Source organism: Lampris incognitus, chromosome 1, assembly GCF_029633865.1.
Source record: "Lampris incognitus isolate fLamInc1 chromosome 1, fLamInc1.hap2, whole genome shotgun sequence".
NCBI classification, from domain to species: domain Eukaryota; kingdom Metazoa; phylum Chordata; class Actinopteri; order Lampriformes; family Lampridae; genus Lampris; species Lampris incognitus.
In genome coordinates this window covers 44,793,853-44,819,200 of record NC_079211.1, presented here as the reverse complement: position 1 = coordinate 44,819,200, position 25,348 = coordinate 44,793,853, and the positions used below count along the sequence as shown (strand labels likewise).

Genomic DNA, 25,348 nt, shown 5'->3' with positions numbered 1-25,348 from the left:
TGGCCGGCGCCCCTCACCCAGGAAGTATATGTATTCAAACACTTTTATTCTCATAATTATTAGCATTTTACAGCTAAATTATATTCAACATGTTTTAGTAGATTTTCATATTTTGATGTTTGAAGGGGGCGACACCCCAGCTCCCTGTACCGGCCAGCTGCCACTGAGTGTAGCCTTTATTTTGGGTGAGACATTACATTTTCTCACTACCATGAAGAATGATTCAAAATCAGGTGGTGTACCAGTGGTCCAGAATGGCACGTTTGCCATTCTGGACCACTTTACAGCTAAGCCAGGTCTGACCAGGAGCTGGTTGCAGGCTCTGTGTGCTTGTTGTCACGCTAAATGCCGGCGATGCGGTTAGAGCAACTTGCCAGCAGAACAGCTGCAGGAATAAAGAAACTGACAGAAATGCCTTCAGGCTGGTCCTCGGTGCACTTATAGTAGAGCGCCACTCCGGGGCAGGCCAATAACCGACAATGGTGATATTTTGGAGTGACTTGTTTGATTCAGTACTTGTGATACTTTGCCGTGTGCAGCCCTGCACTATCCCAAGTTATTTCCACCCGTACTTAAGGCCTCCCCACGCCTTCCCCCTACCGAAGCCTTCCTCTATCTCTCTCGCTCTCTCTCGCTCTCTCTCTCTCTGTTCGTCGCTCCTTCCACTCTGCTGACATCCCATAATTTCCCTGTGGACCTTCAGGCAGTTCCCATGCCAATGGCTGCCCACGCAGCCTGCTGTGTGTGAGTGTGTGAGTATGAGAGAGAGAGAGAGAGAGAGAGAGAGAGAGAGAGAGAGAGTGAGAGTAGTGGGGGGTTCTAAGGAGAAAGAGACAGAATGAAAGAGCGATAAAGTAAATGAAGGATGCAAGAAGGAGCGGTAAAACGAAGGGAGAAAGAGAACAACAGGGAGTGAGAGGAGAGTTCGTAATTAGCATTGGCCATGTCACTCTGAGCGCACTAATTACACGGGTCGGTGCTAGTGCTGAGGAACGACAGCTTTCTTCTCTTTCTCTCTCCCTCCACCTCTCTGTCTTTAGTTGCCTTCCCCTTCCCCACTCTTTTTGAGTGGATAAGGGCTTGCCTCTTCACATACCCCGATCTACCCTCGCTTTCTCTCATTACTCCTCCATCCTTCTACCTCAGCCTCTTCATCACTTTCATCGTCTGACCGTATCTCCACCCTCACCTCCTCCTTCAGATGGCGCTCTGTGGCTAATGCTGCATCCTATGTGGCCAATGCCAGCGGCAAATGGAAGTTGATGTTGCAACATAAGTACAAATAAAGATATTCACCAATATCTAGTGAGTTGGGTATCATTTAATGTGGTGACAGGCATAGATACAGGGTGATCTGCTGGAACAAAAAAAAAAATCATTAACCTTTACAGCCTTTTCAGATTGTTTTAATGGGAAAAATTGCAATGGTCCTTTATGGAAACCATCAACGCATGTTGCGCTCGTTTGCTCGTCACTGCCAGCTGTTTCCGGCTCCCGCCTTCATGAGATCCGGCTTTGTGAGATCAATAATTGCTTTTTATTCTCTTACTATCTATGCTCTATATTCTGCCCAAACCTCTTAATTTTTCCAACTGATTTCACTGTATTCTGTGCTTAGTTCACTTATCACTAGATTCTCTCTAGTTTTCTTTCTCAAAAGACTCTTGTGTTTGTCGGCAGCCTTTCGTTGCTAGTTTGTTTACCAGCTTCGAGCTTAGCTTAGCAGTTTGCTCTATAGCATTTGCAGTCAGAGCAGCCTTGTTAAAACAGCGGTGTGTGGCGACTGTTTCACAGTTACGGATAGTTTATCTGGACTAGAGAGACGTGCCCCTGAGTTAGAGCTGCTTCTTTTGGGTAGGGTTACGTTAGACATGGCGGGCACTCCAGATAGCATTAACCCCAGGCCTGACAGCAGACCTGCTATGGTTAGCACTAGCTCAGCCTTGTTGGCAAATGCGGCAGAGTTTGTCCCTGTTTACCGGCGTGGGAAGGCTCATAAGAGCAAGCCACCAGTCGTGTGGCCTGGTCTGCAGTCACCTCTCCCGACTGCAGGCCGGTGTTCGCCCCTCACCAGGCCTGTTGGTAGTCCTACCAGCCAGCATGCCTCCCCCGTCCCTGTCGACAGAGTAGAGCAACGCACACTAGTGATAGGAGACTCATTACTCGCAATATCAGATTAGCTTCGCTAGCCTTGGTTTACTGTTTACCCTGGGCCGGAGTCTCCGACAGAGCGTATGTATGATGTTAGGGTGCTGGCATCAAAGAGAGAGTATCAGTGATTCCAGGTGCACAGCACCACTACTTCCAGCATCATTGTTATTCATGTCAGCACCAGTAATGCTAGGATGAAGCAATCGGTGATCAAAAAAGCCAGCCTAGTCAGGATGCTCGAGTTTGCCAGAAAGATGAATCAGCATCGATTAACTGTCTCTGTTCCCTTACCCGTGAGGGGTAATGATGAGAAGTACAGTAGGCTTACCTCAATGAACTGCTGGCTGGTTCGTTACAGTAATGAGCAGGGATTTGGCTTTGTTGATTACTGGCCTTCTTTCTGGGGCCGCCTTTACCTGCTGAGAGCGGAGGACATTCTGTGCCACTCTTTTGTCTAGCAACATATCTAGCTGTCTGCCTGTAGTTTGACACTAGGGACTTGCCATTCAGCAGGCTGCAGATGATTAGAGAGCCTGCTAAGTTTAAACCCAGTGCGGATATGGAGTCAACTAGTTTAGTTAGTATTTTTAGTCAGGGGCTTTGTCAGTGTTAGAACGACAGCTTGGTCTATAACAGTGAGACTGTCTCCCTATTGCTCCCAAATGATCCTCTTCAAAATGTGTGAATCACAATAATCTGATAATAATTCCAACCACTGGTGGTGGTGAAATGTGCAAAAAAAAGTACCTAAAATCTATAGACTCAAATATCTAATGTTATCAAAAGTGTGACCACACATTGTTCAAGGCATATATCTTCAAAATGGTCAACTAATAATACAAGGTGTCTAATTCCATCTATTGGTACCTCTACTGATCACTTCAACGAGACCCTTGAATTTGGTCTTATAAATATCAGTTCACTGTCTACCAAAGCCTTACTAATAAATTAACTGATTCTTGAACATAGTTTTGATATAATTCAGTTATGTGAAACATGGCTGAAATTAAATGTTTTTCTTCCCTTAAATGAAGTGTCCCCACCTGGCTATACTTATGCCGATGTAGTCGGGCATGTACACAAGGCAGGGTGTAGCCTTAATATTGAAGTCTATTTTCAATCTACTCATATATTTTCGGAATGTGTGTGTGTGTGGTGTTAGTGTAGATAGCGGGACCGAAAACTAAAGCACTTATGATCCTAATTATTTTTGGAGGTGGTAGGTCTTGTCTCAGAGAGTAAGGGAAAAATCCCAGAAAGTTAAAATGATGCATAATTATGCATAAATATGCAAAATATGCATTTTTATAAAAATGGCTAAAAACCACTTTTCTCGGCATTTCAGATGATTCTGAGCATCTTTGATTTTTTCACCTATATAAACATTTTTTCTGGGACTTACAAATGTTTTGCCATTATGCAAAATATATGCATTTTTGCAAAAATGCACTTATGATCCTAATTTTTTTGGGAGGTGGTAGGTATTGTTCCAGAGAGGACCAGAAAAATAGCAGAAAATTAAAATATAATTCTAATAATTATGCATAATTATGCAAAATATGCATTTTCTAAAAATGGCTAAAAACCACTTTCCTCGGCATTTCAGCTGATTCTGAGCATTTGGGGGGAGGGAGTTGGAGTGGGGGGGGGTTAGGGGCAGGGCGAAGGCGGTTAGCTGGCAGGATGAAGAGGAGGGAGATTTAGACGGGTGGATAACCAAACCGCTACATTGTAGCGGGGTTCTTCTAGTTTAACTTATAAACTCTAATTTAAATTCAGATCTTTTGAGGCGTTTATTCTAAGTCCATCTCCCTCAGCTACGAGCAGACTGCTTAGTCCAGATTGTGACACTCTATCGACCTCCCGTCCCTTACTCACTATTTCTTGAAGAATTTGGAGAATTTGTCTCAGGTCTTGTTACTTATTCTTTTTTCTTTTTTTTTTGCCCCCTTTTCTCCCCAATTGTACTTGGCCAATTATCCCACCCTTCTGAGCCATCCCGGTCTCTGCTCCACCCCCTCTGCCGATCCGGGGAGGGCTGCAGACTACCACAGGCCTCCTCTGATACATGTGGAGTCGCCAGCAGCTTCTTTTCACCTGACAGTGAGGAGTTTCACCAGGGGGACATAGCACGTGGGAGGATCACAATATTCCCCCCAGCCCCACCCACAGACACAGCCAATTGCATCTGTAGGGACGACTGACCAAGCCGGGGGTAACAGGGAGGACTGGGGCCAGTAATGCCAATTTAGCACCACATCAATATGTGCTACCAAATACAAGTTCCTGTAGCCAGTAGGTGTACAGAGCAATGGTGAACATTGCATTCTGATGAAGACAATCGTCATGAGAAGCATCACAGTTAACCATCCTTAAACAACTTGTGGATTTCATGGAAATTTGATACAAACAAACTTTTAAATTGACTTCTGAACAATTAATATTCAAATGTAAGCTCTTGGCCGAAGGTGGAAAATGCCAGGCTTGGCATTTTGCAATAAACTATATATATATATATATATATATATATATATATATATATATATATATATATATATATATATATATATATATATATACACACTACCGTTCAAAAGTTTGGGATCACCCAAACAATTTTGTGTTTTCCATGAAAAGTCACACTTATTCACCACCATATGTTGTGAAATGAATAGAAAATAGAGTCAAGACATTGACAAGGTTAGAAATAATGATTTGTATTTGAAATAAGATTTTTTTTACATCAAACTTTGCTTTCGTCAAAGAATCCTCCATTTGCAGCAATTACAGCATTGCAGACCTTTGGCATTCTAGCTGTTAATTTGTTGAGGTAATCTGGAGAAATTGCACCCCACGCTTCCAGAAGCAGCTCCCACAAGTTGGATTGGTTGGATGGGCACTTCTTTGAGCAGATTGAGTTTCTGGAGCATCACATTTGTGGGGTCAATTAAACGCTCAAAATGGCCAGAAAAAGAGAACTTTCATCTGAAACTCGACAGTCTATTCTTGTTCTTAGAAATGAAGGCTATTCCATGCGAGAAATTGCTAAGAAATTGAAGATTTCCTACACCGGTGTGTACTACTCCCTTCAGAGGACAGCACAAACAGGCTCTAACCAGAGTAGAAAAAGAAGTGGGAGGCCGCGTTGCACAACTGAGCAAGAAGATAAGTACATTAGAGTCTCTAGTTTGAGAAACAGACGCCTCACAGGTCCCCAACTATCTTCATTAAATAGTACCTGTTAGAGCCTGTTTGTGCTGTCCTCTGAAGGGAGTAGTACACACCGGTGTAGGAAATCTTCAATTTCTTAGCAATTTCTTGCATGGAATAGCCTTCATTTCTAAGAACAAGAATAGACTGTTGAGTTTCAGATGAAAGTTCTCTTTTTCTGGCCATTTTGAGCATTTAATTGACCCCACAAATGTGATGCTCCAGAAACTCAATCTGCTCAAAGAAGTGCCCATCCAACCAATCCAACTTGTGGGAGCTGCTTCTGGAAGCGTGGGGTGCAATTTCTCCAGATTACCTCAACAAATTAACAGCTAGAATGCCAAAGGTCTGCAATGCTGTAATTGCTGCAAATGGAGGATTCTTTGACGAAAGCAAAGTTTGATGTAAAAACAATCTTATTTCAAATACAAATCATTATTTCTAACCTTGTCAATGTCTTGACTCTATTTTCTATTCATTTCACAACATATGGTGGTGAATAAGTGTGACTTTTCATGGAAAACACGAAATTGTTTGGGTGATCCCAAACTTTTGAACGGTAGTGTATATATATATATATATATATATATATATATATATATATATATATATATATATATATATATATATATATATATATATATGTATATATATATATACACACACACACACACACACACACACATAAATCCGCCGCATACTAAACAGATGGATCTGTGGTAAGACAAAAGGAACTGACTCAGTCTGTATCTTCATGTTTCTCATTGTTGGGGAAAAAAATCCGGTGAGTTCAAGACGCCCGTAGACAATCAAAGTGAGGGGACATTAAAATGGTTCTAATCAGCAAATGTACTACAATACGTAGCATTAATTAAAACAAGCAAATCCGCAAAGTGTAAATCAGAATGAGTTACAGGAATCCAATTCTCCAAGAGTTCATTAACAGCGCAATCCCACTGGGTCTGATGCAGTGAATTCTTAACTAGCGCCGTGTTAATTAACCTTGATTTAAAGTGGTGTACAGTGATAATGATGTGCAGCACGTCAGGGTGTGGATTTATGTGAAATGGATTGACACAATTTAAATCATTTCCATTATTGGCTGTCAAGTGTTGCTGTAAAATGGTTGATGTGGTAATTGATGTTAAAATGAGCAATAGTTAAGAATAAAAGAAGGCTTTACCACAATCTTTTCCAACTATAACACGACATAAGACACATTTTTTTATACTCTGATCATGCTGGTGAGGATGAGGTTGACTTTTTGCGTGTCTCCCTGCCAGTTACCTGAGACTTGTGCATGTTTTTTAGCATTTATGTTGTAGTTCGCATTGAGGCAATTTTCATGCAGCCATTCGGGGAATGATTCAAATCAAAATGACCCATGCACAATGAAATCTGTTAAACCAGAATACTGATGCTTGATTTCCATGGACACTTAGCTCCACCGTTTTCAAAATCAGCATTTCAAACAGCTATCTGACAGCAGAAGTAGGACTCAGGGTCTTTCTTACTCTCTGAGGGTGTTCAACTGATATATTTATTGGAAGTAGAAGGTGGTTTTGTGGCTTTTCATTTTTTCTTTGAAGGCGAAATTTAGGATTTTTAGAAGCATACCTTATCGATTAAATGGCAGCAGGTATCGTATTTTTGGAGCTGAGCCCACACTGGACACATTTAAAAACAGGTTAAAAACCATACTTTTTAGAACAGCCTACGGCTAAGTGTTTGGTGAGTGTGTTTGTTTGGTATATTTTGATATTTGTATATTCTGCACTAACACCTGCTGATATGCATATTTATTTTCTGTATTTGCACTTTTTTTTATTATTGAGTTGCAAATGTATTGGCATTTTATGTAAAGCACATTGTGTTGCCCTGTGTATGAAATGTGGTGTGTGTGTGTGTGTGTGTGTGTGTGTTTGACTTGACTTGATCCATATAAAAATAAACATCTTATCAGAGATCAGATTAATGTGCATGCATATTTGGCCCCAAAATGACTTTACTCTTTCTCTTCTGTATTTAAAACAGCATAGTATACATGTTGGCTAGCTGGATGGCCAAGGAGTAACAGATGATATGTTATCCTCTTAATAGGTAGTGTAATTATGCAATCAAATTATATTGTATGACATCAGTGAAAATGCTGATCATTTTTGAAAGGAGTCACTCGTGGAAGTGAACACTACCATATTGCCAGCAATGGGACTACGAGTGGCAGTCACCAAACATTATTTTTTCCATAGGTCAACACCAAGGTCATCGTCCTTTTACTTTGGGAAGAAGTTCGTAATCAGTTGTTGTGTTTACATTTTCCCATCAGTAAGGTTCAGTTTTGCACCAAAAACATGTCAAGCAAACAATTCATTTCTCAACTAAAGCCGCATTAAATCAGTCATCATCAATAGAAAATTGGTGTGGGAATTAACACTGTTCCACTTTCAATCAAAAATGGAGCATCAAAATTGCCAGCGTCAGTTAGTAATCTTTTTTTTTCACCTTCCTCTCCGGTGCATGTGAACACAACACAGAATTTCAATCATCTTTGAAACAATGTGTTGCTCTTCTTTACTCAGAGAAGAGAAAACTTCCTCTCGACTCTTTCTTTCCTTTTGTAGTCAGCCGCAGAGGAAATAGGTGGATCAGATCCATATTAGGTCTCTTCACACTCCAAACAAATAACTCCGGGTTCCTTTTGAAGCACGGCTGATCTATGATAAACTCTGGCTTGATGCTGACGTTGTCTCTTTTTACTCCGAATTAACATAAGCTTATTCTTTCGAACCCGAGTGAAGATTGAGATTTCTTCTGCAACGAAAAATCTGTGAAACCATTGTGACGCCATCTTGGAAATCCCTACATCAGTGTTGTGGTAGTGGACATATATACTAGGTGGATGGGCATCACCATCAACTGTTTCCCACTAGGTAAGCATTTATGCCGCCCATAACTTTGTTTGTTTACATTATGATTATGAATGTACTTAGTTTTTCTCAATTGATTACACACTATAACTGGGCCTATTATCTAAACATCCCAAACCATGACGCCATCTACCAAAAGACAGGCCCATTTCCAAAAACTATAAACACTACTCCCGTTTTCACGCGATTCGGATTTGTTGAACTCTACACACAAATCCCTTCATATATCACTGGCTACACCATGTGTTCATTTAAAATGCAGTGGCATTCAATATCATTCAAGTCATCACAGCTCAAACCCAATTAACACACAATTCCCCAGGTGGAAACTCTAACAGTCAAAATTGTTCACACACCAATCAAAACCCCAGGATGGATGGATGGATGGATGGATAGACAGATAGGAGGGCCATGAGTCAGTTCATTTGTTTTGGAACAATGGCTCCACAAAGACCTGAAAGTACAGGAAGAGGACACAAGAGAAGAGGAGGAAGAGGAAGGGCTAGGAGACAAATAGTTTCTGATGAGATTTGTGCAACTCTAGTTGACCATGTCCTTCTTCATGGGATATCAGTGAGGGAAGCTGGGCAAAGAGTGCACCCAAATCTGAGCCGCTTCACAGTAGCCTCTATAATCTGGACCTTCAGAGAGGAGAATAGGTAATTTACATTCTGCTCTCTACTGTAACTTTGGAGTTCTGTACTCTGCACTGTTACAGCACGTATATGTACTGAAGTTGTTTGCTCTATAGTACTGTATGCTGTTTGAAATGCATTGTATTGCTGTACCATATCAAATAAAGTTAAAATATGCTCATATTTTGTAAAACGGACGGTTTAGTAAACCCATCAATACTTTTAGTTTTGTGGTACTGAGAGATGTCCACCTAATGGAGGCACAAGACAGCTATTTTTAGAAGATCAACAGATGGCAATCATCAATATGGTCTTAGCCATCAATATTATTCACTTGTGTGAGATACAGAGGAGGGTTATTGAGGATCAGGGAATATTCAAGGCACTTATGCAGTCAGCATCTCAATAATTGATTGCATTCATCGAAGGAACAGGCTGAGGATGAAACAGGCCTACCGTGTTCCTTTCGTAAGGAACTCCAATAGAGTCAAAGAGCAGCACATGGAATATGTACAAGTATGGTTTTTCATACTGTATCAAGTATTTGAGTACAGTTACATATTACAACAGTATATACTGTGATACAGACTTTAAGGTAGCCTACCTGTGTTCTATAGCAATATGTTTCAGAGTAGACATTCCTGTACTGAGTTTCATCTCTTTTGTAGAGATTCTTTGACTTTGATGCGATACACTCCTCATGAACTCACCTTTGTTGATGAAGCAGGATTTAATCTTGACAAAAGGAGGAGAAGGGAGAGGAACGTAATTGGCCACCTGGCAATATGAATGTCCCTGGCCAGTGAGGAGGGAATGTGACCATGTGGTCCACCATCTGCCACCAAGGGGTCCTCCACTGCCATCCCACCCTTGGTCCATACAACACCATACATCTGCTGGCTTTCTTCGATGGTCTGTGAGATCATGTATACCAACTAGACCAGAAGGAGCCAGCACAACGAGAGCAGTCATGCTATATTGTCATTTGGGGCAATACCAGATTCCACCAGGCTGCTCTAGTTTGTGACCGGTTCATGAACAATCCAAGATTCAGCAACATCTTTCTACCTACATATTCATTCTTCATAAACTCCACAGAAAATGTATTTAATTTTTCAGCATGGCAGTGGAGGGTCTATGACTGGTACCCCTATACCCATGTTCACCTCCTCCAGGCAATGGATGAGGCTTGTTTGGATATTACAGTTGAGGTTTGCCAGGGGTGGATAAGGCATGCGAGGGGTTTTCTCTTCCACTGCATGGCTAGGGCTAATATTGCCTGTGATGTTGATGAGAATCTCTGGCCTGACCCAGACTGCAGTTGTTATGTTGAAGTAGAATAAATGTAATTTATTTTTTTATGTACAAACTGTATTTTGTTCATTGATTTATACTGGTAAATACATGGAGATTATTTCACTGTATTCTAAGTTCTTCATCAGTTGCATATTTTACAGTACATTTTCTTTTTCACTCATTTCAGTTGATTTAACTACAGTACACTGACAAAATTAAAAAAAATATGTATGCGTTGTGTCTTTATATTGTGTTCATCATAAGTGCCATTATTCATATCAGCAACAGGTTTTTATAGTAATGTTTTGTTCTGTGCGGCAGGTGGACAGGTTGATGGACGAGATCAGGCAGGAGTCTTCCTGGATTATGATGTTCGCAAATGACATTGTAGGGTAGGATGCAGGTTGAGGAGAACCTGGAGAAGTGGGGTTATGCACTGGAGAGAAGAAGATTGAAAGTCAGTAGGAGCAAAACGGAATACCTATGCGTGATTGAGAGGGGAGACAGTGGAATGGTGAGGATGCAAGGTAGAGGTGACCAAGGTGCATGAGTTTAAGTACTTGGGGTCAGCTGTTCAAAGTAACGGAAAGTGCAGTTGAGAGGTGAAGAAGAGCGTGTAGGGAGGGTGGACTGGGTGGAGAAGAGTGCCAGGAGTTAAAGGGAAGGTTTATAAGGTGGTTGTGAGACCAGCTATGTTTTATGGTTTGGAGACAGTGGCACTGACCAGAAGACAGGAAGCGGAGCTGGAGGTGGCAGAGTTGAAGTGTTAAGATTTTCATTGGGAGTGACGAAGTAGGACAGGATTAGGGACGAGTATATCAGAGGGACAGCTAAGCAAGAGAGGCAAGATTGAGACATGTTTGGACATGTGTGGAAGAGAGATGCTGGGTATGTTGGGAGAAGGATGCTGAATATGGAGCTGCCTGGGAAGAGGAAAAGAGGAAGGCCTAAGAGGAGGTTTATGGATGTGGTGAGGGAGGACATGCAGGTGGCTGGTGTGACAGAGGAAGATGTAGAGGACAGGAAGAGATGGAAACGGATGATCCGCTGGGCGACCCCTAAAGGGAGCAGCTGAAAGTAGTAGTAGTTTTGTTCTGTGTGACTGTGGGTTTTTCTTACCGTTTCGATTTCCAAAGGGCGCTTTCAATGGGCGGAGCACAAAATGCCTCTGGACGCGATTGGATAGACCTACAACCAATCAGAGCAACAAAGCGTGTGACTTGCCAAAGCTGTCAGAAGTATGGAAAACACACCTTTCTTATAATAAACAAAACCATTAAGAGGGAAACCCTGGCATGCCCTACTTAGCTTGCTGCCACCGCGACCCGAGAAGCGGCTGATGATGAGAGATGAGAAAAAAGCTTCAAAGTGCAGTTGTTTGTTCTTCTTTTAGAGAAAATATACTGTCAAGTTTGTTTAACAGTATTAAATCAACAGACCATTCCACATCAGCGGCAGCCATCTTGGTTGTTTACGAAAAGGCCTCAATGTCGCCCCTCTTTACGTCATCGTATAAAACCCGTCCCACATTAAATAAACGGCTGTGATTGGCCCGACCCGGGCCAGGTCGGTGGGAAATGGTTGATGCTAGATCCAACGGGGTGTAGGCACGGAATTAGCCGTGATTGGCTGTTGCAGCCATGATTGGCTGTTGCGTCGGCCAATAGACAGCGCGGAACTTCGAAGCGCACTGACTTGAAACAATCGATGCGCACTGAAACATTTAGCTAGCAAGCTAACAACTGACCTTGACATTGCCAGATCGTACTGTAACCCTAACCCTACCACTGTTGCTATCGCTAGCTAACTAACGTTAACTTAATTCGCCCCAACTATTGCTCTATCTGTTGGAAATCTGTCTCAACAGGGGGGCAGACATATCTGCCAGAGCAAATAAAACATGAGCTCTCAGATTCATCAGATTCATCTAGTACCCAGGCTAGGTTTTTCAGCATGCATGTGTTTTGTTTTTTTAATGCCTCTCTGTGTGCCCAAGAGACAGTTGTAATATGTAAAAGTGTTTTGAGCGTATGTCTATTCGTGCAAATTTCTCTGAGTGTGTATGTGCTGTACATGCAAGTGTTTTAGGGAACAGCATGGGGAGTGGGTAGTGATGCATACATGAAGCAGTCGGCGTGTTAGAGTCATTAAATAGCAAACTTAGCAGCTGAAGGAGGAGAAATGAAGAAATCAGGATATTTAACTTGGCTCACGCCCAATACAAACATGTTTGCCTTGATTGTCTCCCTGGTCTCTGAACAGGAGTATAAAATGAAATATGGAGGGTAAGACATATTTAATCTTTGACACACTTTCTCTGTTTGAATTTTGTTCCCTCATTTGGGTGTTAAATTGCTAAATCTGAAGTCACTTTCAGTGTTGCCATTGAGGTGAATTGTCCATATTGAATTTATGTGTCATCAGATATTTCCCCATAACCCACAGGAAGTCTTGCCGGAGTCCTCACTTTAGCTGTGCATGTTCCCCACTCCTTTCCTTTAAGACAAACTAATGCTTAATCTAGCAATATTATATCATGCAGATATTGGCTGTTGATCAGACACTGAACTCAATATTGTTAATGATGGTGATGAATAATCCCTCTGTATATGGACAGCAATTGGAAAACAGGAGTTTTTGTTCAATTTATTGAGGAAAAAAAAACCTCATACATAAGAAGATGCTGACAACACTCTTGTGCTAGGTTAAAATTTGCAGATGTTTATTGCCAAAACAAGACGTAAACTCACCTCTATTTCCCTAAAGACACTTGGTAATATAATCATCTGTCTCATATTTGATAAGTATGTTTCCAAGTCGATGAAAAATTCATATCCTGTCCCCTGGATGTCAGAGGAAATCATTATGCAGCATGAGTGCTTAGCATGGCTCTCGGTGCATCATAGGCCTTACTCAGCCCCACTGCAAACTGCAGTAAACTGAATACAAAAAGCAAAAGTGGTCATTCATAGTGACACAAAAATAAATCCGGCAGTCACATTTTAAACATTGTGGATACCTAACTGTTCAATTTGTGAACAATTCCGGGACAAATATATGAAGACAAACTTTTTTTCCCAATTTCTTTATATCCTTTACATTTATCAACTTTAATGAGTGTTGATTGTATTCACATGCATAAATTAAGTATTACATTGTAAAAGTAACAGTTGTAATGATGGTGTATTACTATTCCCAATGTATGCTTTGCCTCTCATTCTCTTCTCTTGTTCATGTATTCCTCACCTCTTTTCCGGTGATGGACCTCTTCTTGCAGCTTCCTTCATGACAGAAGTTTGAGAAGGTTGGGCTGCTTTATTCTATGTGTTTAGTTTCTTAATTCACCCACAGCCTGAATGGTTTAGCGAAACAATTATTATACTTTGAGGAAAATGCCATTAAAAAAGAGGAGCTCCTGCAAGGGAAATTAAGCTGGGTTTGATGAATATAAATATTTCTGAATGCTGCCTTCAAAAGCTCTTTTTATTTTTTAAGAGTCAAATATTTTTTTATATATAAGGTGTCTAGTTAAATGCCCATGTGAGATAATCCCAGCCAAAATAAGGGATAATTGTTTTGGAATTTATTCAAGCTCAGAGTAGAAAGTGAAGTAAAGTGAAAGTTATCATCTATAAAAAAGTCAGCTTTTCTGTCATTTCCTTTTTTTGGGGGGGGGGGTTTGGAATTAGAATCAGGATTTGAACTACCTCCTCTTATTTCGATATACAACAACAGCCACCAAAACATACCAGTCACAGAGCTGACACTAAATGTGTTTTAACACTAAAACTTGAATACTGTGCACAGGTGCGTCTCCCCTCTGTTACCCTTTATCATAGGGTCATATCCCCATGGATCAAAAGGTCATATCCCAAAGGATTATAGGGTCATATCTCAAGAGTACCCTGAACCCCGAATCACTAGCTCTCCTTTCCCACTTCAATTTCTTCTTCTCCCATCCTCCACCAAATCCCCCTTCTTAATTTTGATCAGCTCTACCTCCTCACCCCTCTCTTGCTTCTCTCCGTTTAGTATTTACAACCACTAACTTTCTCTTTTTGCCCTTTGTAATACTGCTTCATGATCTGTACCTGTATTCTACTTTCCACATCTCTCTATTTTCCCCTCCACTCTCCTCCCCTATTGAGCATTCTGCTCAACATCTTCTTCCCTCACCTCCTTCCTCTTTTCCTTACACCCACGACTCTTCCTTCTTTTCCTCACAACTCCCCCCACACAATCCTCCATACATCCCTCCTCATCTCTTTCCCATCGTTCTATCATACTCCATGCTCCCCGCCCCTTTCATCTTCCCTTGCCTACTATCCTGGGATAGTGGTGTCAGATTGTCCCTGCACCATCAATTTTGCATGATTGTTCATCCATTTTTTTTGTGATCAATTATTCATTGAAACAATATGAAAAAAAATTGCAGATCAAGCACATAAGGAACTCATCTCTGGAGACAGGAGTAAATCAGTAGGAATGAGAAAAAAGGATAGGAGGAAAAAAATAAAGTAAATAACATGATAACTTAATACATAAGGGGAAAAAAAGTGGAAAAAAAACTTTATAACTAACTTTCTTCTTGTGACATCAACCCACTCCCAGTAACCAAAAGTCCAATCTTGATTGAAATTGGCCAACAGTCTGGAACACCAAAGTTCCCCTAATCTAAATCTCTCACTTATCACATATTTCAGTAAGTTTGTGAAGGAATTGTCCTTTATACCAGTGTGCAGATTTAGATTAAAATTGGTTGACAGTGACTTATGCACTAAATGTCCTGGCTCTGTTAGAGGAGACTACTTACATAATGTTCTGGTGCTGATCTACTATCAAACCCTTTTGGGGATATATCAATACGATTGTTGAAACTCTCATTGATAAAGCCCTTCCCAGATGCCCTGTCCTTTATCTTATTGGGACAATTCCAAGGCCCCTGGAACTAGGGGTGTGGAGGGTACTGCAGCACCCACGAGCAAAATGTAGACAAACTACATCCATAATTTAAATTACATTTATTTTAATAAATGGCTTAATTATTGAGGATAACCCCCCCCTTATTCATTATGATAAATTAAATGTAATTTGATTTTATAACTTGGTTGGTAAGAAAATAAATGCATAATTGATCCGAGTGAATCTGCCATTTTCACCAAGAGCGAGGCATGCTACTCCCGCTCATGCATGAATAGTGGCGGGAACTTGCCGGGTCAAGAGTTTGTGTGCTATTAAAACTATTAATGTGCCTACCCATCTCTAGCTTTTTCGGAGAGAACTTTCTCAACTCTCAGACACTTTAAAACCTGGCTGCAGAGCAGCATGACCCAAAACAGTCTAACACTCCTGACCCTGATCCATGTACACAGAGATATCATTGCCCATGTGGATATTCATGCCATGATGAAAAAGCCGTAGGTGGCAGGTGAGGCTGAGGATGGGGAAGGCCAATATTTGACCAACTATCATACTTGTTTTAATGACCTGTAGCATGTGGTTGAATAGCTCCCTATCATTTGCTGCTCACATCAATGTCAACTCGGCAAAGCTTGCAAAATTCATGGAATTCATAATGAATAATTCATAATGAATGTATTTTCTTTACACCACTCACGGTTGTATAAGTAGTTTTTAATTTCTGCAAATTGACTGACTTTTACATTCAGCATTCACACACTGATATGAGCATTTATACATACATACCAATGAAACACAAGATAATTGATTTTACATGTACATCATCAGCCGATAACCTGCTAAATAATAATATTGATCATGAAATAAACTGTGATTGTAAATACGCACTTTCAGAGTGCCCGCACACACCATTAGTGAATAAAAACGCAGATTTATTTCAGTTTACAGCCAATAAGGCGCAGTGTAACAAAGCCTGCTTGAGTACTCCGAGTGAATTTATGAGCATGCACAATTTTTATTTGATACCAGTAGGTGTCCGTTCAGGCGTGGTAGCGTACGCTGGACAGAGAGCTGAAAAACCAGACTCTCTGTCCAAAAGCTGGACACATGGCCATGTAGGGTTCACAGGCTTCACATTTTTTTAGCCTACATTACCCGCCGCCCGTGAAACTTTCATCATTGTCACCTCGGAGTGAAAAAAAATAAACAGATTTGGACTGCAGCCCAAGGTAAGAATGTTGGTATATATCATGTGCTGCTGCCGTGAAGTAAATCAGTGGTTCAGTTCAACTGAAAGTTTATTCACAGATTATTGGAGATGACTATGTTTATTTACACGTGTATTATTTATGTATTGGAAAACCAGAGTGAAATTGCACCTTACAGTTTTAATTAGCCTACACCGTATATATTTTTATGCAATCATTAGGCCCGTGAGGCGTACAGCTTAACACATGTTCAGAACGTCTGATAAATGAAGCCCCATATCATTCTACCATCACATAGTTTGCCTTTTAATTTGCTTTTGCTGTGCTACAAAATGTAAGGTTGCATTTATATGCTTCAGCGTATGGGTCTACAAACTAAATGAAATTGAACTTTGGTCAAATAGTGGTCTATTATTTTCAAGTGGATCTGGATCAGTATGCCAGGCCGAGGTTAATTGTTATATGGTTAGGCTATTTATAATGAATTGAATCACTATAATCCAGGGGTGTCAAATCCAAATTTACTGAGGGCCATTCTGAGGGTTGTGAATAAAATCGGGGGCCGTGACATTCATTACAGTGATTCTTGTTATGGTTGCAACCCATATGCTTTTTATATAGCACAGACAGTTTGTTAGGATTATTGTATATTTGATTGGTCTCTTTGTACAGTAAACTTCAATACTCTGTATGCTTCTTCTCATTTTCCTGCCGGTGTGACATTCAAATTTCCCCAACCTGGGGATTAATAAAAGGCAATTCAATTCAATTAAATTCATATATGACTCAGAGGTAACGTCAATGCAGCCAAACTGGCGTGTTTATTCACACAATCAAACCAAACACATGACTGGCGAGAACCTGCATGGAGAGGGCACATGGATGACAGGACCATAACAATTATGTTTACAAGTAGGCTAGCAGGTGGATTAAATAAAATAAAAATAGAGTTTTTCCCCCTTCATATTTGTGGGTAATTCTTTATATCAGCAAAATAAGATGGAAGTGCTGTCAATATAGCGGCAAGTGCACCATCCGTTGTCAGTCCAACAAGTTTATTCCAGGGCAGTTCCATTTTGTCCTGTTGTTGTCCCGTGAATCGGTTTCACGTCTAAAAGTTTCTCAGTGGCGGACAACTGAGTGTCAACCCCTCAGATGAACATGGACAGCTGGGCTGTGTCCTTCCTGTCTGTACTCTCATCTACCGCTAGTGAGTATGAAACAAAGTCCTTGGCTTTTGTTGTTAGCTGGCTCTCTACATCGGAGGCCAGTTCATCAACACGACTAGCCACAGTATTTCGGGACAGGCGGATTTTGAAAATGCCTGCTTTTTGTCAGGGCCCACGACGTTGCACACTTTTTCAAGGCAGGCTTTAATAAACTCTCCTTCGCTAAACGGCTCGCTAGCCTTTGCGATTTCCTCTGCAATGATAAAACTTGCCTCGGTAGCACCCCCACTTTCACTACTGGTGCGAGTGAACATGCTTTGCTGATGCTGAAGGTTGCGTTTCAAGTCTTTGGCTTTCTGCAGCCATTGCGCCATGTCCATGTTAGCATATTGCTCGCCATGCTTCGTTTCGAAGTGTCTGCGGATGTTGCACTCTTTGAACACTGCCAGCGACTCTTGCCATATGAGACACGCTGGCTTTTGTTTTAACTCACAAAACAGGTATTCAGCTTCCCACCTCTCTTGAAACTGTCGATACTCTTTGTCTGCTTTTCGTTCTTTCGCCTCCGTTTGTTTATGCTAGCTAGCTCTCGATCTCCTTTGCAAAGCATACGTTCAGGTAACGTTACTCGGGTGACGTAGGCGATGCTACTGCAGGAACATGCTACTCAGCATTTCCGTTACTATGGGGGAAAAGCGACGTGCGGCAGCGCCCTCTTGTGTTTCAGCGTTGCATTGTCACAGACACAAGCTCTTTCAAGCTCAGTTGATGACCAGGATTGACAGCAGGGCCGGATTAAATATTGCGGAGGGCCGTGTTTGGCCCGCGGGCCTTGTTATTGACACATGTGCTATAATCCATCCAGTCCTTGTATAACCAAAGTGAAAGCTGTGTCCATATTCTCGGCACAAATTCAAACACGTTTTCGGTGGGTGTCGTTCTCCACCAAGGTTGTCCCTTGTCTCCGATTCTGTTTGTTTGAGAGGCAAGATTGAGATGGCTTGGACATGTGTGGAGGAGAGATGCTGGGTATATTGGGAGAAGGATGCTGAATATGGAGCTGCCAGGGAAGAGGAAAAGAGGAAGGCCAAAGAGGAGGTTTATGGATGTGGTGAGGGAGGAGATGCAGGTGGCTGGTGTGGCAGAGGAAGACGCAGAAGACAGGAAGAGATGGAAATGGATGATCCGCTGTGGCGACCCCTAATGGGAGCAGCTGAAAGTAGAAGTGGTAGGCTATGGGCCGTATACATGTATGTTTGTTTATATGGGTATGTTTGTAATCAGCATATATTGTTTGTTGTTTCCATCGTCATTGTTTTTTTTTTGTTACTGGGGGTCTATGCTTATAAGCTGTTCTGTGTTCATGGTGTTTTGTTTGTTTGTGTATTTATATTGACTTTTTTAAATTATGTATTTTGTACATGATTATTCTTTGTCTTTATTCCGATTTTTTTTTCTTAATTTTTTTGGGATATTTTCTTTATTTATTAATGACTGTTCATCCATGTAGCCGGTCTGAACACGGCTCTCCAACCCTTTCCCCTGATTAATATTCCTTGTTAAATAAATGTTTCAGGGGGATCCTTTTACTTGCCGCACCAGAGATTTGTAGAGGGCTCATTATTCATGTCCAGACAAATCTGTGGACCTCTAATAAATATGGCCCTTTATACGATTTTCTGATGAATGAGAAAAAAAGAAAGCGAAAGGTTTAGAATCAATTAGAAGAATGGGCAAGGTGGGAGGGGGGGGGAATTAACACAGGAAAAAGAGGAACAGAGAGAAAAAAGGGACAAAGCAGGAGAAAAGAGGCTCGGGAAAAACTACACTGACTGAAATCCATCGGCAGTTATGATTCTGTCGGTGTCCCTACAAATGTATTGATTCAGCTATTCTACAGAGGCGTACAGCCGCAGCTTTTCAAACCCTGACGGGAATTTTTGGGAATTTTTGGTATGGGCTGAATATGGTATGGGTGGCACAGTGGTGCAGTGGTCGCCTCACTGCAACAAGGTCCTGGGTTCGAGCCCCTGGGTCGTCCAAACTTGGGGGTCGTCCCGGGTCGTCCTCAGTACGGCGTTTGCATGGTCTCCCCGTGTCTGCGTGGGTTTCTTCCGGGCGCTCCGGTTTCCTCCCGCAATCCAAAAGACATTTAGGTCAGGTGAATCGGCCATACTAAATTGTGACTGTGTGTGTTGGCCCTGTGATGGCTGGGTGGCCTGTCCAGGATGTTTCCCCGCTTGCCGCCCAGTGACTGCTGGGATAGGCTCCAGCATCCCCCGCGACCCCCACATGGTGAAACTTTTGGCCCTGGTGCCAACCAACTCCTAATTAAAAGTTAGAAAAAATAAACAAAACCAAAAAAACTATGATCTATTTTCAATTTAGCTGGCACACATATCCTCTTGTTTGCACCACACATCAGTAGAGTGCATCAATAACTGGCAGATGGTTTACAGATATTCACATAATGGAGTGGAAGATAACAGTAACACCAAGGAATGAACTACAATGTGGCACGAATATAAGGATTCATCTTAACTTTGTTTGTGCAATTGATCTAAAACTAATTTTAATGCAAATATATGCACTTTTAGGAGCATTCAGGGAGCAGTAGGTTTGTATTTTTTTTTCCCACAAAGTTATTAAACTTTCAAAATCCAAAACCGCCAAATCGATAGCCTTGGTCATTGTAGCGATTAATGGTACAACACAACTGTTTCACATGTGCCTTTTGAATATGTGTTCTAAATGCATAAATAAATTACTCTGTCTGAATATTGTAACTGCATATGCCTCTAATTACATTTTTTTTCGGCAGTGTATTCAGTATGCATGCACTGAACTACTTTCCAAAGAATTTTGCCCAACCCTGATCATCCCTGATCATAAACCGTTAACTCTGACTGGCCGGCCACCCCTGACAGAAGAAATAGCTGCTTAACCAGAGGCTACCTTGTTCTCCACACGGGAGGCCAGAGGCTACCTTGTTCTCCACATGGGCGGCCTTATGCAAAATCTGAGTTGCTTGTTCTCAGTTTGACATCATCCCAAAGGGCAATGCTAAACGACTTGTTCAAATGGCCAGGCCTCTGGGTGACATGGTGGTCTATTCCGTTGCCTTCCAACACGGGGATCGGCGGTTCGAATCCCCGTGTTGTCTTCGGCTTGGTCGGGCGTCCCTACAGACACAATTGGCCGTGTCCGCGGGCGGGAAGCCGGATGTGGATATGTGCCCTGATCGCTGCACTAGCGCCTCCTCTGGTCAGTTGGGGCGCCTGTTCGGAGGGGAGCGGAGGGGCGGGTCAGTAGCGTAATCCTCCCACACGCTGCGTTCCCATGGCGAAACTCCTCACGGTCAGGTGAAAAGGCGACTCCACGTGTATCAAGGAGGCCTGTGGTAGTCTCCAGCCCTCCCGGATCGGCCGAGGGGGTGGAGCAGCGACCGGGACGGCTTGGAAGAGTGGAATAATTGGCCGAGCACAATAAAGGAGAAAATGGGGGAAATATATATTAAAAAAAAACTTGTTCAAATGGCATATTTGGTCACTAAAAAAAACTGGTGAAACGAGACATTATTCAAGTGCTGTGAAAGAATGAAAATTGTACTACTTCTCGCATATAGCAAAATCCAACCAACGATGAGACTAATATTGTTTTCCATAATACAACCCCTTAAGGGATAGCAGACCTTATTTGTTTATAGTTTTTTTAAGCTAAAAACATGTTGATATATGAGTGCAGGAAGGTAGTACCGAATGCCCTCATGAAGTCAACAAAAAAGAGACATATCTCACCACCCCATGGAGGGTTTCTTCCGTTCAGAGGAAGGACCAAATCCCACAGAATTGACTACGTAGTATGGAGGGCATCAAAGACCCTAAGACCCATGGCGACGTAGGTGATACTCGTGTCCAGCACATTAGATCATCACTGTCTTCATCAGTCTCCTCTTCATCTACAACCACTTTATCCCCTTTTTCTAAACAAGCAGACTGGCTAAAATCAAGTGCTTACTTTCTCTTTACAGGACTCACATCTTTCACAGAGTGATAAACAAGCCAGGGGTCGACTAAAAGAACACTGTAAAGTTACAAAAGAATTGGAAAACGTCAGACTATACGTGAGTCCATTTATCATTTGGCTTTTTAGTACCTAGTAGTCTTTTTTAATCTCAGTAGGTGTGTAGAGCTTTTAAATTGTGAATAGGACAAACTGAATGGAAACGCCAAATAATTAAAAAAAAAATTAAAAAACAAAATAAAATCCTGCGACCCAGTAATTCATTTTTGTCCACTGTGGTGGACATAACATTTTCGCTCATATCTGTCATACTATATATGCCACTCTATTAAGTCATCTTGTCCCTTAAAAAGGACAACTGTGGCTTTTGAATGACGTCACGTTTGGGGGGCGTAACCTTGCGAACGTGCCTGTCACCGCCTCCAAATGGCTGCCATCTCAGTAAGCGAATTTTGCGGAAAAAATAAAGGTAAGCATGATATTCATAAATAAAACATGTTTTAATGTTATATTTCAATTGTTTCCAGTAAGTAAACATATGAGGAATGTCTGACTGAGTTTTCAGAGGTAAGCTTATTGATTTTCATTTGAAAAACACTAATTTATAAATTTCCTCTGGAGTGGACATCAGGACTTTTTACATAAGTTTGTTTTTCTTTCTTTCTTTTTTTCAGTAGACAGCTCTATGACGGGGTAGGGGTGATTCTTAACAGAATCACTGAGGGAGATTTTAACATCGATTTATCAGAGGGTGAGAGTCCAGAGAGAGTATGAGACAGAAGAGGGGGAACGCTTAGATGAGGAGGACCCAGATGAGGTCGGCCAAAACCAACACATAGGGTTTTGAGGTTTTTAATCAGTGCAAAAATGGAAGGATAGCATACAGAGATGTGTTCCAAGAAATAGATCGCAACATTTTACTTTTGAACCTAATGAAAAAAATTAATAAGGGGAAAAAAAGTTAACACATTAATTAAGACAGGGGTGGGCAGAAAGGGCTAGTGTGTGTGAAAGTTTTAGTTCCAACCAAACAGTTACACACCTGATCCCACTAATCAGCCAGTAGAGTCTTTGCTGAGGAACTTGATTAGGAGACACAAGTGTGTAATTGCTTGGCTGGTACAAACACCTTCACCCAAACTTCTGGATAAGATTACCCACCCCTGCATTAGAAGGATGGACATATAAAACAAAGTGCAAAAGTGTTCTCAAGTGAACTATCCCTTTTAACATTTTTATAACATGTTAATTGTGCTACATTATTGTGTGTGCTTGTCTTTCTCAATCAAAGCTATCTACTTGTAACTTTGATGGCTAAACAATAAAATTGTGAAAGGTGAGGGTTAACAGTGAGGTCTACTTTGACGTCTATAGGCCTTTACAAACCAGAGACGTGACAAATAACCGACACAAAATTTTGCATTTTCGTGTCAGTTATCTGTCACGTCTCACGCCCCCCCCCCCCCCTTTTCTCCCCAATTGTACTTGGTCAATTACCCCACTCTTCCGAACTGTCCCGGTTACTGCTCCACCCCATCTGCTGATCCAGGGAGGGCTGCAGTTGCCAGCTGCTTCCTTTCACCTTACAATGACGAGTTTCGCCAGGGGGGCATAGTGCGTGGGAGGCTCACACTATTTCCCCCAGTTCCTCTTCTTTATAATTTTTGTGTCCTTCCTTTGTCATACAATACAGGGTGATGAGAAACACAAATGATCAACAGGTCCGCCATTGACAATATGAGTTGTGAAATCACGTCCATTCCGCAGAATGTGATTGGCTGATGCCTTTATTCGCGGTGCAAAAGCTCAGGAAAATCAGCCTTGGAATGTTCAGCATTTGCCCCAAATGCTGAACATTCCAAATGCTTCCAGATGCAGAATGGCTGGATGTAAAAGCAAAGCCTTTGTGAGATGCATAAAGTGCAACATGTCCCTCTGTGTCTCCAAAAAGTCAGAATGTTTCATGCAATACCGTCTAGAGTCAAATGTCTAATGAAATCGGTGACTTTAATACATCCATCCATCCATCTACATGTGCAATTTGTTTTGTTTGTGGTGTTATATTTTACTGGATGATTCCAGTAGATCTTTCCATGTACATACTTAGCCTTTAAATCATTCACGTTTGAGAACAATTGAACAATTACTATTACTATTTTCAGCTGTTCCCGTTAGCGGTCGCCACAGCAGATCATTCGTTTCCATTTCTTCCTGTCACTTCCTGTCACTCCCAATGAAAATCTTTGCATCTTCAACTCTGTCACCTCCACAACCATCTTGTAAGCTTTCCATTTAACTCTTGCTGGTACCCTTCTGTCGCAAATCACTCCGGACACTCTTCTCCACCCACTCCACCATGCCTGCACTCTCTTCTTCAGTCCCCATTACGTTGGACCATTGACCCCAAGTATTTAAACTCATACGCCTTCGTCACCTCTACTCTTTGCATCCTCACCATTCCACTGTCCTCCCTCTCATTCACGCATACGTATTCCGTCTTGCTCCTGCTGACTTTCATTCCTCTTCTCTCCAGTGGATACCTCCATCTCTCCAGGCTCCCCTCAACTTGCACCCTACTCTCGCTACAGATCACAATGTCATCCGCAAACATCATAGTCCACAGAGACTCCTGCCTGATCTCATCCATCAACCTGTCCATCACCATTGCAAACAAGAAAGGGCTCAGAGCCGATCCTTGATGTTATCGCACCTCCACCTTGAACCCACCCATCATTCCTACCGCACACCTCACCATTGTCACACTTCCCTCATACATATCCTGCACCACTCCTACATATTTATCAGCAACTCCTGACTTCCTCATACAATACCACACCTCCTCTCTCGGCACCCGGTCGCATGCTTTCTCTAAATCTACAAAGACATGATGTAACTCCTTCTGGCCTTCTCTATACTTCTCAATCAACATTATCAAAGCAAACATTGCATCTGTAGTGCTCTTTCATGGCATGAAACCTGCTCGTTAATTGTCACCTCTCCTCTTAATCTAGCTTCTATTACTCTTTCCCATATCTTCATGCTGTGGCTGATCAACGTTATACCTCTGTAGTTGCTATAATTTTGCACATTGCCCTTATACTTGAAAATTGGTGCCAGTATGCTGCTTCTCCACTCCTCAGGTATCCTCTTGCTTTCCAAGATTGTGTTAAACAATCTAGTTAAATACCCCACTGCCATCTCTCCTAAACATCTCCATGCCTCCACAGGTATGTCATCAGGACCAACTGCCTTTCCACTCTTCATCCTCTTCATAGCTGCCCTCACTTCCTCCTTGCTAATCCACTGCACTTCCTGATTCACCATCCCCACATCATCCAACCTTCTCTCTCTCTAATTTTCTTCATTCAGTAACCCCTCAAAGTACTCCTTCCACCTTCTCAGCACACTCTCCTCACTTGTCAGCACATTTCCATCTCTATTCTTGATCGCCCTAACTTGTTGCACATCCTTCCCGGCTCAGTCCCTCTGTTTAGCAAATCGGTACAAGTCATTTTCTCCTTCCTTAGTATCTTTGCCAAATCAAATATGTGGATCATAAATAAGTTTCACAACAATTAAACAATTAAGTCCTGTTGTCCACTACAGTGGACATATTGTAAAATTTGGAAAACAAACATCAAGTTTTAACGCTTTTTTTCTTTGCAATGTGTTTTTTACCACTCCAACACTTAATTTATGTAAAAAAAAAAATGATAAAAAAAACATTTTTTTGGGGTCTCAGGAGGCTCACTTAAGAAAAAAAAGTGCATGTTAATAAAGAGAAGATTTCCATAATGGATAATGGAGCA

General features: G+C 41.7%; 1 pseudogene; it reads left to right on the top strand.

Annotated features, from left to right (window-relative positions):
- Positions 1-211: 211 nt before the first annotated feature.
- The window catches only part of LOC130110590 (uncharacterized), a 93,709-nt pseudogene continuing 68,572 nt past the window's right edge, over positions 212-25,348 (top strand).